Below are 12105 nucleotides of genomic sequence, written 5' to 3' on the forward strand. Positions count from 1 at the left end.
ACCAGGCAGGTGCTCCTCAGGGTCCTGGTGACAGTGGAGCCTGTAGCGTTGTCCAGCTACTCCCAGGAGTGGAGTGGGCCATGCAGGACTCCAGAGGTGAGAGCAAAGAGCAGCGGAGGGAGCCCAGAATGCAGTCAGGACGGACGTATGAGTCAAATGCCCCAGGCAGACATACTGGGACGTCTGATGTGGAAAGAAATATCAATTGTATAACCCAATCCTTCCACCACATTGACCAGAGTAATGAGCCAGCTCAGCAGATAGGCATGAGCCACAGTGTTTGGATCCAGATCAGAACTTCCCCAACTTTCGGGGGTTTCTGGATCTGAGGTTTTGGTTCAGCCCAATAGAGAAATGAGAGTCAACCACAAAGATCTGAATTTTACCGGAGTCCAGGGGCATTCGGGTCAGGGCCCGTCTCCAAGTTAAGTAGCTCACTAGGGAAGTGTCCGGATTGTCACAGGATTGTTCCATGTCAGGAGGAGGCCGCATCCCCCCTGCCCCCACAACTGATATAAAGGTGAGATGTGTTGCGTAAACAAGCTCATTTGACCACTGACTCCCCGCTTCTCTCCCATGTCCTCCTTCAGAACAGGACCATTAAAGGCTGCTGCTCAGCTCCTCCTTAGACAGGCACGCCCAGGACACAGACATTCATTAACTGATTTAGAAACAGAGAGGTTAGCAATGGGGCACTTAAAACCCAGCTGTCCAGGACTCCTAAGGAAGCACTTCAGCTAAGGATTCAACTTGGCTTGTTCAAGCCACCAAGGATATTTAATTTAATAGCTAATCTTCCTACTCAGCTTTAGGAAGGCAGACAGAGGGCCTCAACTGCAAAGATAGGTCCAGATTTGTATTGGAACCCACCCAAAAAGGGGAGGTGTCTGGCTGTGAAGGTGGGGAGGGAATGGGGCTGGCTCAGACCCAGCTCCAGAAGCCACGGCCCCTCTGGAGTTGAAGTTACTGCACCTACTAAACTCAGCTCTTTGTCCAAGTGACAGGCTGAGGAAGAGAGTTCACTGGAGCATGACATGCCCTGCCTAGGCAGTCACCCATCTCCAGAACAGAAACACACGGCTGTGTGTTTAATGAGCAGATGCCAGTGCAAATACCACAGAGCCAGCCAGCAAGGAAACTTAACAGGGCAAGCTCAGAGTATGCACTGAACAAAGCTCAGCTTCAGCATACATTACGCCTAGGCCGCACTCCCAGAGCCCCTGAGCGAAAGCTTTACACAACACATCTCAGTCCTGAGCATAGTGAGACTCTGTTACATTTCATAGGATGCTGGGGGGAAATCACAACTTCATGATAAGCATTTAATAGGTTACATGCTATTTATAATCATTTCTAAACTCATTGGCCCTTAAATGTCTGGCACACCTGGGGAGACCAACGCCTTGATTCATTCAATTATTGGCATTTCGGCCTGCAATGAGGCTTCATTACATTCTGCTCTGTCAAGCTCGCAAGTCTCACTTCTGTAGTGACAAACAGGGCTAGAATCTCCACCGGAGAGAGAGGCCTGGAAAAGAACTGGCCTTTATTGCAAGCACAGGAATTCAGTACTGAAACAGGGAGACTTTATAGAAACACTAGTAGAGAATCTCTTCAGTAGCACATTGGTTATCTATGACCCAGTCCAGAGTGGGATAACCATTTTAACATGGGTCTGGGTCAGAAGCTCCTTGGGACAGGGACCAGTTTGTAAAGTGCCTAGCAAAATGGGCCCCAATCCTCACTGGAGACCCTGGGTGCTACTGCAGTAGAATAACTGCTGCTCTACAAAAGGTAGCCACATTGGGCTATTGTAATGTGATGGAGCCACAACCGTCTTGTACCATGGTCTGGTACCATCCTCGCAGAGGCCAAACTCTGTTCTAGTCATGATCCTGGTATGAAATATTTATAGAGCTCCATAAAGACACCTGCCACTCGGCAAAGTTAGTGAAGGTGGAGTCCCCACCCCAACCAGCTTACAAGGACAGATGATCACAAGGGCAGGGCTAGGAGTGGGGGGGGGGGGGGGGGCGGGGAATAAGGACAGGATATTGACAATCTCTCATAATAATTCCAAAGGCTAGTTATAACTACCCAGGGATGTTGGTGGTGAAGAAAAGGATGGATACAGATCAACTTGGATTTAGAGCTCTCTCTCTTCTGTAGCAATAGAATCACCATTGATGGGGCTGGAAAAGGAGCTTGAACCAACCCGTCCCATCCATCCCTGTGCAGGACTGTTGCTCAGAGAAAAGCTGCATGGCATGGCAGGAGTTAAACAGAGCACAAGCAAGCTACCTACCTTACTTCCCTCCACACCGGGCAAGGGAAGGTATCAAATTCATCTCACTCTCTCTCCCGTGACCTAGTTTCTATGCACACAACGAGTGACCAGCAAAATTAACAAGAGCTTGTTTTTAAAGGGAACAGGTGTGAATAATGGAAGGATCTATATATGAGAGGCTAGGGATGCACCAGGCTGTTGTATGCAGCAAGGAGGTTCTGGAAAAGTGTCAACCTGGTGATCAGAGCTGGAATGTCAGCATGTGAATGAGAACTTTATTTTTTGGTGGCTTTCCTCAAGCACCCTTTCTCTGGCAGGGATGTACAACTCAGGCTTTCACATGCATTCTGCAAAACTCCTCCTGAAGCTGGAGGCCAGGATATAATTCTCTGCCCAGACATTTGGGCAGAGAGAGAGAGAGAGAGAGAGAGAGTCTACTCAGGAAATGCCATCTTTACCCCATCATGCAAGTGGTCCTCCTTTTAATTCATTCCCTGCTTCTCCCATGCTTCTGCCATCCATCATGCAGCTGTACATCTTAGACAATTGGCATTTAAAAGAAAAAAAAAAGATTTGCTTCCTATCGATCAGCACGTACATAATGCAGCCGTTTCATACACATCTAGTTGTTCGCTTGGATCTGATGCTTACTGGACTCTACACCTGAAACTCCACTGTCGGGCAAAGGTTGGAGTTAAGATTTCCTCCATGATGGAGGAGAGGGTGAGTTCGCTTTCCTTGACTAGGGAAAAGGCATCTTTCTTCTGCAGAATGGGACTGCTTTGCAGGTGTTAATTACAGAGCTATTAAAAGGCCTTTCTGAGTCGTGCATTGGGGATTGTAATACACTTTTCAGTTCCATCCCCCACTCCCTTTGGAGCACAGCAAAAATCCAGTGGACGGTCACATCTAGAAAAAACTGATGTAAATAAGCAGCTTCTGTTTCAGCTACTAAAATGGGGAGATCTATACAGACCCAGATAAATGCCCAATGCCAATTAACGTCACATCATCTGTAGGCACTAATGGCAACACATTTTAACTTAGATCACTGCTGTCTTTGATTTGTCAGCATTAGCTTTGAGAAACTGCACTTCATCATCCATGTTTGCACTTAAAAATGGAACTGAGCGCAGTCAGGAGGTGCTGGTTTAAATGGGTAGTAAAGGGCGCTCAGCACCCTTCAGGATTAGGCCTTCAGCTAGGCTGTAGCTGAGTGCAAGAACCAGCTGCTGGTATTAAGTGGTTAATACTTTGACAGCACTTTGAAAACCAGTGGAGTAGCAACCAGCGCCTTCCTTCTACAATTTTAATTTGTGTACACACATGCGGACTTCTCTGATGCTAAAGATACCAGCCCTCCGAGCAAGACTTTTTATGGTCTCCTACTTGCCTTAAGGCCCCTTCAGTGAGTTGTCTCACAGAGACACTGTACTGGCATCTGCCAGTTGCTTTGCTTTTCATAGCATCAAACAGTGTGCAAGCTTCAGGGATAACTTACCCTGGGTAGGGGTGTTGTGTCCGTTACCAAGCAACCTAATGGCTTCTCTTCCTAACCAATGCCTCTGAAACAGTGTGGTGCATTACCCAGTCAATTAATGCAGCTATAAAAAAAAAACCCATTGAGGGTGACCCATTTTAGAAGGTCGTGTAAATTGTTTGGAGTCTCCGCCGCACTGTCTGACAAGCTGAGGACTCCATTACCAGCTTTGTTTGTTAGTTTTGGGTTTCTTTAGTAGAGCATTCCAGGGCCAAGGCCTTCTCCAGGGGGCAGAGACTGTCTATTGTTTCTTTCTCCTGTTTCAACAGCCCTGGAAGCGGACGTTCTCAGGTGCAGCACAGGAGCAGAGTAATACGGGCTCCGCTGACATGTATTCAGTCTCCACGATTGGCCCCTCCTCTACGGCTGCTGGCATAGCCTCCAATCAGTGTCAGCCCCCGTGGCGAGGACACCTGTTCATTTAGCACTTGTCAGGCTCATGCCTCCAGGTAGCAAAGGCTCTAGGAATCAGTCGTGAGCCTCCAGCTAGCAAAGGCTCTAGGAATTAGTCGGGAGCCTCCAGCTAGCAAAGGCTCTAGGAATTAGTCGCTTGGACATTAGATGTTTGTTCATTTCTGGGGTTCTGCCGGTGGCCATGTGGCAGAAACAGATGGGCAGCAGCTATTTCCAATAGGAACTGGTGAGGAGGAGAATGGCTCCAGTAGACATCTGAAGTAGTGGGTGCTGCGTCCAGCTGAGCAGGAGAGCACAGTTATTGAACACTGACAAATTAGGAGGAGGTGTAAAGTTACCGAAGTGAAGCAGTTGGAGAATTTAGAACGGAAGAACTATTCGCTCAGAGCCCATCCCCCTGAGTAAGATCCAGACCTCAATTCAGACTGTAGCAATGAATGAATGTAGGAATTAAACAGATTATACCTGATCAGTCTGCATGTGCATCCAAATGGGGAGGAGGTGTGATGTTTGGGATTGGTCTGGCTTCAGGAGTCAGGGGAACCCCAATGATATTAGGTTTAGGGAGGCCCTAAACTCAGTCTGCTCAAATAGTTGTTCCTTCATACAATGCAATGCTGCGGCTGTGACACAAAAAATAGGTCAGGAAGCCTGACTGTCCCTCTCGAATGTAGGCTAGAAGCATGAAAATAGACTTCCACAAATTTTAGCACTGGTGGCAACCACCCTCATTATTGGAGGCCACTTGAATTAATCCCCGCTCCCCCAAACACAGGTAGATGCGGTGTCTGAGGCCCAGTGCGTGTGGTTATAGAAAGGTCCGTCAGGTTATTTGCTCAGCATGGAATTTACTTTTGCAGAAGATCTTAATTATTTGAGGCTCAGCAGTACAGTGCAGACACACTCAAGCCTGCGTGGCTGGAAGGATCTACTGTAGGGGCAGGTTATGGGCTTGGAGAGAAGAGATGCAGGATTTATTTTCAGTGTATTTAATGAAGTCCTGTGGGTTTAAACTGACATTTGGGCTGTAATTGTAGTAAAGTAGCTAAGCCAATAATTTGATCTAATCCTCTTAACCCCTAAAGTTGATCAGTCTGAAACGCATAGCAAAATGCACTCACAGGTACCTCACAGAGCTGCTAACCCAGGGCCTAATCTTTCACAGGGCTGAGCACCCTCAACCCCATTTCAGTCCTATCGGAACAGAGGGTGTTAGCACCTCGCAGTACATTGCAGGCTCGGGCCCCCTTAAACTCTAGCTCTTAGTATGGGGGTTTGCAAGTGACCAAATGTCACTGGGAATTAATTTTAGATACACCAACTGTCATGATCTGATTAAGGATGGTTTATTAATAAAAACAAGACTTACAATGCAGGATACAGACTGATGCAAGAAATCAGCAATTCCTATGCCAGCAGGAAGCAATGTTTCTGTGCTGATCAAACAGGCACTAAGGATTTTATTTTCATTCTTCCTAGGTTTATTCAGCCAGTAAAGTCTCATAATATCCACACAGGTGGTTTACCGTGTGCCTGGAGGAAGTGTGTTAGGAACCCTTCCAGATACAAGGAGACAGTGTAGCCTAGTGGATAGAGCATGGGACTGGGACTCAGGAAAATGAAGGTCTATGCCCAGCTTGGCCACTAGCCAGCTGGGTGACCCTGGGCAAGTTGCTTCCCTTCTCTGTGCCTTTATCTCCCCATCTGTAAAAATGGGATAATGGTACTGAGAACCTTTGTGATGTGCTTTAAGAGCCACTGAAAAGATCTAATTATTATTACAGTGTGCTGTAGTGTTCCCATGAGAACATGCCTGTCTTTTAGACCCAAGGGCTCAATGTCTACCTGTTTTTCCACCTCCATAAAACCATCTCTGCAAGAGCCTGCTGTAGCCAGTCCCCGAAAGCTTACGCCCAAATAAATGTGTTAGTCTCTAAGGCAGGGGTGGGCAAACTTTTTGGCCCGAGGGCCACATCGGGGTTGCGAAACGATATGGCGGGCTGGGTAGGGAAGGCTGTGCCTCCCCAAACAGCCTGGCCCCTGCCCCCATCTGCCCCCTCCCTCTTGCTGCCCCCTGACAGCCCCCCTCAGAACCCCTGACCATCCAACCCCCCCTCCAGGGACCCCCCACCCCCAACTGCCCCCCCGGGACCCCACCCCCTATCCAACCCCCCTGCTCCCTGTCCCCTGACTATCCTATCCACCCCTATCCACACCCCACCCCCTGACAGGCCCCCCCCGATGCATCCAACCCCCCCTTGTCTCCTGCCTGCCCCCTCCCAGGACCCCATCCCTAACTGCCCCCCCAGGACCCCACCCCCTATTCAATTTCCCCTGCTCCCTGTCCCCCCATCCTGGGACCCCCTGACCCCCTATCCAACCCCCCCGCTCCCTGTCTCCTGACCGCCCCCCCTGCTGAACTTCCGCCCCCTCCAAATGCCCCCTGTGTGCTCCCCAGGACCTTCTGCCCCTCATCCCATCGCTCCTCCCCCCGCCCTCTTACCAGGCCACTCAGAGCGGCGGGACAGGCTTATTGGAAAGCCTGGGAGGTGGGCGGGCACAAGCCACACTGCCCGCGCAGCAGCGTAACTAAAGGGGAGGGAGAACAGTGGGGGAGGGGCCGGGAACTAGCCTCCCCAGCCCGGAAGCTCTGGGGCCGGGCAGGACAGTCCCGCAGGCTGGATGTGGCTCACGGGCCGTAGTTTGCCCACCTCTGCTCTAAGGTGCCACAAGGACTCCTGGTTGTTTTTGCTGATACAGACTAACACAACTACTACTCTGAAAAAGATGCTCTCCTCCCAAATCGATTACAGAGTCAGCCTAAAACCCCATCTGGCAGACCTAGGGGGTTGCATCAGGATTCCATACAGGGGTGTCCTCAGAGCCTTCCCAAGTGGTTTCCATATGGTCACAAAGCACTTACGAGCTGTGCAAACTTTCAGTTTACCTCCACCCTGCAATACTGAATAGAGAGGATGAGATCAGTTCTGTGTCTCGTTGCACAATCATGTGACTCACTCCCATAAGTAGCCTCTTTGCTGAGAAGCTAAGCATTAGGAGAAAGTCAATGGGCCTATGCATGTATACAAACAAGAGAGCAGGATTTGAGCCCTTTATGATCCCATGGGCGGAGTTGTTGTGTTTTAATTTCTCTGGGGGATGGGAGCTTGCTTTTCAGTTCTCTTCCACTGAGAGTTGGCTCTGTGTCCCAGGCAGTCTTTCATAAGACTAGAGCATGATTATGATTTTTCTTTTTTTATTACTCAGAAGACTGAGCTCATTTCTAATTCTGTAAGTAAGGCTCAAAGTATTAGCACTGAAGAACTAGAGAAGCCTGTTTTAAGCAACAACTTTTAACAAGTGATTCTTAATAGAAGTTAGATCCTTTTGGATCTTAGTAATTTTGAGTAGAGGAAAGGTGATGTAAAAACGTCCTAGCCAGAAACGCCATTTCTTCTGAACTGATTGATGGAATCCATTCACTGACTTTTTGATATGAGAGTTTCATTTAGATGTAAGAATTCACATCACTAAATAAACCGGACATGGAAACACATGGATCACCCTCGCTATACGCTAAAGGCTTTCCCCTTTAGCCAAGAGTTCAAGAAAAATCACTTCTTTAGCTATTGCTAAAATCTAAGTCTCTCCCACATGCCAATGAAGGAAGACAGTGGTTCCACAGCTGGAGTCTAGTTCCAAATAATTATGCTCAGGTGCTGCAGGTAAGCCTAGGCCAGCACTGATCTACAATGCCTACTGATGGATGGCTATTCAGTGCTAATGTGGTTTTAATTTGGTGGGTCTCAGTGCAGTTTCCAATGGACAGGTGTCCATGTAATAAATCACTGCCTCACTGACCACTAACTGGTATCTTTGCTGGCAGTGTGATAAGAGGGTAAGGATTAAACAGGCATGGAGACAGAGACTTAAACTCTCACTTCTGGGGGTGCTCACTTCAAGGAAGTTTGTACTGCCCATCCTATACCAGTTGTGTGGATAGTGTGTGTGATGCTGGCTGACCTGGTCATGCTAGAGTGTATTCGCGCCAATTCACTTATGTATTAGTATAGGTCAAAATGAGTGTAAATGTAAGAGTATATTCAGGTGTTTAAGCTTCATGAAAACTAGTGGAATGTTACTTCTTGTTTTCACGTATCTGTTGCCATTATAATGTAATAGCTAACATTTCCATTGGAAATACCCCTGTAACTAAATAACTCATCAGACATCAAAGGTGACTTGGGGAAGGCTAATGAAGGACTTTATCAGAAAAGGTGCTAATTTCAAAGCAAACGGCCACTGTGTGTGGTGACCTGAGGTCAGAGACTCAAAGTGCATTCCTCACCCCTCATCATCATCAAAGAAAAAGCAAAACTGGGTAAAGAGACTGTCAGCTTATCTTCTGTGATAAGATATAAATATGGATTCAAAGATCCTTTATCTCAGATTGTTTGGACTCTTACAGGGTAGTGGGCCAAATACAAAGCAGAGATCCCCAGACACACCTCTGGGCACCTTGAAATTTTTCTTGGGAAACTGGCAGTTTATTACATCTCTGCCACCATTTGGACTTACAAACTGTGACTCACCTGTTAATATATTTTACCTGCTTTAACCTCTCAATAACTCTCATTTCCTTTTCTTAGCTGGTAAACCTATAGTTAACTATAGAATTGGCTGGCAATGTTGTCTTTGGTGTAAGATCTGGAATACCAATTTATCTGGGGTAACACTGGGAGAAACCTGATCTGGTGTGATTTTTGGTTTAAGTGATCATTATCACAAAATCCAGATTGTGTGGGTGGCAAGATAGGCTGGAGAGTCTAAGAGGACTGCCTGTGACTCCATGGTAAGACTGGAATAGTGATCCAGTTAGTTACTGGCTTGGTGAAATCCAGTTATAGAACATAACACCAGTTTGGGGTGTCTGCCCTGAGGTGGGCACTCAAAGTTGTGAGCTACTCCAGACAGCGTGACAGAGGGAACTTTGGTCACCAGGGCTATCAATTTCACAAGTTTTAAAGGTCTCAGAGTAACAGCTGTGTTAGTCTGTATTTGCAAAAAGAAAAGGAGTACTTGTGGCACCTTAGGGGCTAACCAATTTATTTGAGCATGAGCTTTCGTGAGCTACAGCTCACTTCTGTAGCTCACGAAAGCTCATGCTCAAATAAATTGGTTAGTCTCTAAGGTGCCACAAGTACTCCTTTTCTTTTTACAAGTTTTAAATTCACTCTCTTTTAAAAAGAAACTAAATAGAACAGTCCTGGGGTTGATGGTAAGGCTGCTTTACAACTAACGTGGAATGAAGCAGAGAAGAGCTCTGAGATGGATGTAATGCAGCAGTCTCTAGCCAGCATAGACAAGCAGGTCATTGTACACACCCTGTACACGTGCTAGGGCCGACACCTCTTTTGGTGACCAGCAGGTATTTGAGGGAGGGAGGAAGTTATGCCATTGTCTGCTCACAGTACAGCTACCTTTGGCCCTGGGAGTATATGGCGCCCAGGGCAATTCGCAAGGATGCGGATACATTTTTTAAAAAGGAACTCACTGAACCCTTCTAGTTACTCCCTAGCAAGGATGAGACTCCCATCCCACAAGCAGCTGTCATTGATGACACCATGTCCCTCTGGGACCTGCAACTCCATGACTAATAATGGACCATGGGCTGCTCTATTTACACCAAGGGAGGCAGGAGCTAGCCCCAGGGCTAGATTGGCAAATGTTGACCAGTGAGGAACTTCCCTTTTCCCCAGTTCAGTGAACTCATTCCTTTATTTATAGGCTTTAAACCAGGGAAGCTGCGTTCTCTGCTTCGATTCAAGACCTGAGCAACCACTCTTCTGTCTGTCCAGGAAGTAGCCCAGCCCTGATGAACATGTGAGGTATTGGCTCTGACCACAAGGCAATGAGACAGAGACTCATTCAAGCACTATTGACAAACAGTCATGCTGTCTCCACTAATTAAGGCACAGGGACACATGAGATGGCTCCAGCCCCAAAGGCAGTTGAGTAGGATTCCAGGTCATCTGGCTTCCTGCTTCCTGCTTCCACTCTACGCTGTAGCAGGGATAACCGGAGATTGGCATTTAGTGCAACTTTGCAGCCAGGCTGGGAAAAGTGCCCCAAAGGGCAGTACTTGTGGCACCTTAGAGACTAACCAATTTATTTGAGCATAAGCTTTCGTGAGCTACAGCTCACTTCATCGGATGCATCTGGAATAACGTCTTCCAAAGGAGACCCTGAATGCACACTCTTATTCCAGAGTAAGCGGGGTCATGGAGTCATTCCAGAACAGCTATCTTGGTAATTTCCAGTTGTAGACAAGCTCTACGGAAAGCTAGCCAGAGAAGCCTCCTTGAGCCAGAACACAGGAAGCAGCTGTAGCAACAGTAGCAGCTTGTTCTTCCAGATGCATTGCCTTAGCAAGACTGTAACGGAAAGGGAGATGATATTTGCCAAGCTGGGCACTAGTCTGAATCAACTGAGGAGTTTATCCTGGCTTCTCAGGTTACTCAGTCCAGAGATATGGGTGGAAGAGGATTTCATTTGGCGTTCTGATGTGTCAATCCTCTCTCTTTTTGACATGACATTACTAGGGAACCTCGCATTTCCCAGGCCATCGATTCCCTGCTTCTAAGTCCTCACTATATAGATTTTGATTTAAAGTTGAAGATAATTGAACTGCTTGTGATGAGGCCACACTGACAACTTGGGAACCTACTGTCCACAGAACAGGTAGAACATAGCGAGTAGCCACACAAGCTACGCTACTCTCAACGTGCACCACCCTGGCTATGGGGAGACCACAGCAGTGAGAAGCGGAGTTCAGCTTCCAAAATCCACTCTGCCTTTGGTCTCTCTCCTGAGACCAGGATGCTAACTGGGATGTGGACACCTGACTCTTGGGAACATAAACACGCAAACCTTCTTGATGCAACTCACTAAGAAGGTGTCAGACTATAGTGAGCTTCAGATTGTACTGAAAGAAAAGGAGTACTTGTGGCACCTTAGAGACTAACCAATTTATTTGAGCATAAGCTTTCGTGAGCTACAGCTCACTTCATCGGATGCTTCAGACCAAGGACCTGAGGGGAGAGGCTGTGTATTTTATTACTAATTCCCTGAGCCTTCCACTCTGTGGAGTGCTGTTGGCTTTTTTTTAAAACTTACTCATAAGAGGTACAACAACTGAAGTCTATGTACAGAACTATAATGTCAATAGTGATCTATTATCCATGTGTTACATTTATTTTACAGTCACTCAGGCTTATAACCCAAGTTATAAAGGTCAAAGCTCTGAATCAATTAAGATGCTTTAGAGCAAGAGAAGAAATATTTGTAATTATTCAAATGGACTGGAGACAAAAGCATTAAAAATGGAGGGCCAGACCCTCGGCTGGTAGAAAGAGGCAGTGTTGTTTTGTGGACAGAATACTGCACTGGGACTCAGGAGACCTGGGTTCTCTTCCCAGCTCTGCTATTGGGCTGCTAGTGACCTTGGGTACGACATGTCACCTCTCCGTGCCTCAGTTTCCCATTTGTAAAATGGGACCTCCTTTGTGAAGTGCTTTGAGATCTATGGCGGAAGCACACAATATAAAAGCTAGGAATTAGTATTATTAAATTGTCATTATTAAATTTAAATCTCAGTGTCTGATTTACCCCAGCTGTGGATCTCGCCCTCCAACTGCGCATGCCTGTCTATTTACTAATAATGCAGGGTCAGAGTTCTAGTCTTGTGTTCAGCCAAGATTCATTCTTCTGACTCTTCAGTCCCAGTTCTCCACTGGACGTAAATCATCAAATCTGGATATACTGCCAATCCCCTTGTCAATGTCTAATTTCCATGGCAAGAGGC

The 12105-nt window shown here is 47.1% G+C and overlaps 1 protein-coding gene across 3 annotated transcripts in view; it reads right to left on the reverse strand.

The window, feature by feature from the left end:
* HIP1R (huntingtin interacting protein 1 related) overlaps positions 1-12105 on the reverse strand; it is a 60461-nt gene that overhangs the window by 36964 nt on the left and 11392 nt on the right. The window lies entirely within an intron of this gene.

The sequence above is a fragment of the Caretta caretta genome, chromosome 15 (genome assembly GCF_965140235.1).
Source record: "Caretta caretta isolate rCarCar2 chromosome 15, rCarCar1.hap1, whole genome shotgun sequence".
Classification (NCBI taxonomy): Eukaryota; Metazoa; Chordata; order Testudines; family Cheloniidae; genus Caretta; species Caretta caretta.